The sequence below is a fragment of the Microtus ochrogaster genome (assembly GCF_000317375.1).
Source record: "Microtus ochrogaster isolate Prairie Vole_2 chromosome 14 unlocalized genomic scaffold, MicOch1.0 chr14_random_1, whole genome shotgun sequence".
Lineage (NCBI taxonomy): Eukaryota > Metazoa > Chordata > Mammalia > Rodentia > Cricetidae > Microtus > Microtus ochrogaster.
In genome coordinates this window covers 28,531,664-28,536,020 of record NW_004949096.1, presented here as the reverse complement: position 1 = coordinate 28,536,020, position 4,357 = coordinate 28,531,664, and the positions used below count along the sequence as shown (strand labels likewise).

Sequence of the window (4,357 nt, the reverse complement as noted above, 5' to 3'; positions counted from 1 at the left end):
CACCTGTGCTCCTCACCTTCACCTGTGCTCCTCACCTTCACCTGTGCTCCTCACCTTCACCTGTGCTCCTCACTCATCAAGAAATGAAAGCACACAGGTGACAAATGGAGGCCAAGTGAGAAATTCTAAGGTCCAATTAGTGAGATAGGGTGAAGGTGGAGCTTGGGGACATGATAGAGTATAGTGGTATGGTGTTTGCCTAACCAATCAATTCTCTGGGTTTAATCCTGGCACTGCAAAAGAAAAAAAAATTACTAAAGGCTGATCCAGCAGGACAACTTGGCCTAACCAGCTAAGTGAGAGGGACTCTGGAGTGAGCAGCCAAGGAGATGAGCAGTGTCTCTGGAGACACTCAAGAGGCAAGGATATTTTTAGACAGTGAAGGAAGAGGTGTTATGAGTTCAGGAAAGAGGACTCTCTCAGTAAGAACCATTTTAAGGGCTTGGGGCACCAGCAGGGAGATGATCACAAAACCAGAAAGTAGCGCTGTTCAAGCGCAGCACCTGTTCCCGGGGTCTCACAACACTTGATCAGCCTCAGCACCACAGTGCACCACAGCCAGGCACGGTGGCAAGTGCCCACAATTCTGGGGAGGCTGAGGCAGGAAAACAGAGCGTTGTGGGGAGGGAAGTGCTAAGCTCCTGGCTGAGAGACCGCTATTCCCAGTCATCTATCCCAAGTGGAGAGAGTTCAGAGAGTATATATCCCACAATAAAGTCTGTTCATTCCTAGGAAGGACGGTGAGACTGAGAGCTGGCACGGGCTCATCAGATGCTATCCTGGGGAACTGTCTTAGTGAGACAACTGACTCTTAAGGTCTGCCCTCACAGCAGTGAATTTTGTTAGAGCCACCCCGACAGTTTACACAGCTAGAAGTCTAGAAGACAGACAAGACTAAAATCCACTCAAGGAAAAGAGCATGTGTCCCAAGCTGGACTGGTGTACTGTCAATAAACTTCAGTAAGGATTTGGATATGAAGCCAACAGATGTCAGGGACATAGTACTTTGGCCATAAGTACTATAACTGAGAGTGGGCTTCTCACACAACTTAATATATACACAGCTACCAAACTCCACTCCAAGAGGCTCTGATTCTGTAATATGAGAATGGGTCCTGGAACAGGGTTTACTTACTTTCTTCCTTTTTTGAGACAGGGTTTCGTATAATCCAGGCTGACATCAACCTTCCATATGCTGGGATTTCAATGTGTGCTACTCTGGTTTACATGGTGCTGAGGGTGGGGCCTAGGGTTTCGTGCATGTTAAGAAAGCACTCTACCAACTGAATGCTATTTCTTAAATGTTAATAGTCTGAGGCCCTGCTAACCATTCTCCCAAGCTGTCAGCCTCAAGCTAGAGCTTAGGATTGACATGTGCTTTGAAAATAAGTATGTTTCCCGCTACCAAAAAGGCAGAAAAGGCTTTTGATATAATATCTGGGCTCAAATACTGAGGCAAAGGCTGAAATTAAACTATTGCTAGTCTTCACTCTTTCATGAAACCTACCTACACACTCTTTAAAGCAACCGCATACTAAAGGCCCAAAGCAACAGCATATAATCATACAGGAAAAGAACAAGAATAGCTGTACAATCATAAAGCTGGGCTAGAAGAAAATCTGAACAAATAATATACAACCTAGACCAGATTAACAGTGACTAAGAAAGATGTTTTTAAAACTACCACTTAGTACAGGAATCCTTTTGTGTCCCTAACTTCAATCCTGCCTGCTCAGCCTCAGTCCATTTCTGTCCCTTGTAAAAATAGAACCACCCAGGCTCCCTCTACACAAAAATCTCCAGAAACTTTAGGAAAAGAGGGGGAGAGAAAAGGATTAGCTACCAAGAGCACACACATTTTATTCCTAAAGAAAACACAGCCTCAGCGGAGACGGGAGGCGGGAAGTGACAAACACCCAGGATCTGGGCTTGAAAGGTTTACAACTGAAGAGAGCGGCCAGCTCTTCAAGAGTCTGCAGACCTGGCATGGCATCGCCTACTGGTCTTCTCTAATTTACTCCACTGTAGAAAGCGCCTTCCCCATGACAAAACTTGATAAAATCTCCTTGCTCATTTACTCTCCCTAGAGTCATTAAACCCCACCTTTACTCCTGGCTCTCTCGTCTCAGCTTTAAGCCATATTTAACCATATTTTAAATGGCTCTCTCCTAAAGAAAAAGCCCTTAAGGAGCAGTGTCCTCTCTAGTTCCTTTCAGCCATCCCATTACCCCAGGTTTTGACTTCTCGGGAGGACACAACTCTTCCTGCTCATCTCTTATCCTCTGGACATCCAGCTCATCTGCGTAGACATCTTTGTCTCAGCCACGTGCTACCTTCCTACCCACTGTGTAGCTCACACTGTAAGGAACAAGTTCTCTGTTGTCTTTAGCAATTGAAGACACACATAAAAGGACAACTAGAAATTAGTTTCAAAGTAGCAGAACTAATCAGAGACGTCCCTCTGTTCTGGAAGATATGGAGACAGAGCTACAAATGAGTGGATAATTTTGTAATACACAATGGTACGATCCAAAGCAAGAGAATCACAAGTCTGAGGGCTGCCTGGGCTACTGGATAACAAGATCTTGTCTCAAAAAAAAAAAAAAAATTAAAACAGGAATCTACCTGAGTTAGGAGCTGCACAATGCCTTTCTATCCCTTCTTCCTTATCTTCAACCCTTTTTGTCTTTTTATCTTCAAGTTTTGTTTCAAGATTAGCTACCATGGTCAGGTGCAGTGGTATAATATAACTATCCCAGCACGCAGGAGGCTGAGGCAGGAGGATCTCCAATTTGAAGCCAGTCTGGGCTACATGGGAAGTTCCAGGCCAGTCTGGGTCATATTGAGACCCATGTCTCATAAAACAAAACAAAACAAAACAAAACAAAACAAAACAAAACTAAGTGTCCACAAATCCATGCCATAGTTACCTTAGTTACCATGCATTAGGGAAACACACGGGCCAGGTCTTATGTGGGTCATAAAGCAAGCTTTTACAACAACCCTAAGTAGAAAGCCTTCATGGAAGAAGGTTATGTGCCAGGTACACAAAGACAGCTCATGCTCAGTCACACCATTTAAAAGGTCAGCACTGACTTCCTACTTGGAACAAGGATGTTAAATGGTGATGCCAGAGATGGTTTTCTGTCACTGTTTTCCTAGAGTGACCCTCTCTTGCCTCAGGACTCAACAGTGCAAACATCCCTTGCTCCATCAATTCTCTCCTGATCTCCTGCCCCTGTAATTCCTTTGACAACTTAGTGCGTATTTCCAGAACAACACATTAGTGACGACAGACCTGAAGCAGCAAAGGTGCCCATTGTGGTGGTGTATGGTGATAGGATATGCTGAGGAGGCAGAGGCAGGAGGATCAGGTGTTGGAGGGCAGCTTAGGATACATCTTTTGGGTCAGCCAGGTGACTTGGCAGGTAAAAGTGCTTGCCACGGTGACCTCTACAACAACACCATTGGCACATGTGCACCTGCTCACACATCACAGTATGATAATGACAAATAAAAGCTTTTTAAAAAGGGATGGGCAAAGAGAGCTGTACCTAAGAGTTTCTAAGTTGGAGGGCTCATTCTTCTGCCTCTAGAGAATAGGAACAATTATTAATGAGGGTCCTTGAAAAAGGTCCTAACCACTACCACAAAAACGTGGCAAATTTTAATTCAACAGAATCCCTGCTAGAATATACAGGAAAGCTGTTCACTTTACCAAAGCAATGACAGCTCTGCTAAAGGATGCAGTAAGTCCTCCAAGAACTCTGTCATGTTGTATATTAAACTCTAAGTCTTTCCTCAACAGGGTTGATCATCTCCGAAGAGTCACAGGCAAGGCAATAAAATGCTGTTGTCTCAAAGGCCTCTGTGGGTAGCAACCCTGTACTACAAAGCTATTGTGTTTGCAGGCTGCTAATAAGACACAAAACCTAATCTAATCCTGTAGACAATGCTCAAGATTCCCTCAAGAGAGTAAATAAATGTATTCTACTGTTGTATGCCCAAAATTGTGGGGATCAGCAGCTGAATAAAGCATAAGATGGGCATGCCAGAGTCCCAGCACCAGGGACACTGTGGTTTGTAGGGTGTGAACCCAGACAGGACCATGTAACATTTGTCCAGAAAAGGATGCGGGCACACAGTAACCAGGATGAGCTGTGTATAAGCACAAACCAGTGAAGCTGTCTTTCTGGCACACACTTGGCTCCTTCACATTATATGAGAAACCAAGAAGCAAAGTTCCAGTTAAATAAATTTAGAAGAGATTAAAAAAATATATATTCAGGGCTGGAGAGATGGCTCAGTGGTTAAGAGCACTGTCTGATCTTCCAGAGGTCCTGAGTTCAATTCCCAG

The 4,357-nt window shown here is 44.3% G+C and overlaps 2 protein-coding genes across 4 annotated transcripts in view; both read right to left on the bottom strand.

Moving 5' to 3' along the window:
- Mga (MGA, MAX dimerization protein) overlaps positions 1–4,357 on the bottom strand; it is a 124,878-nt gene that overhangs the window by 7,864 nt on the left and 112,657 nt on the right. Inside the window, exon 25 of the mRNA XM_013352635.2 lies at positions 2,896–2,899. The gene's annotated coding sequence lies outside the window, so the exon portion shown is untranslated. The remainder of the gene's footprint in view (positions 1–2,895; positions 2,900–4,357) is intronic.
- Mapkbp1 (mitogen-activated protein kinase binding protein 1) overlaps positions 1–4,357 on the bottom strand; it is a 56,004-nt gene that overhangs the window by 49,874 nt on the left and 1,773 nt on the right. The window lies entirely within an intron of this gene.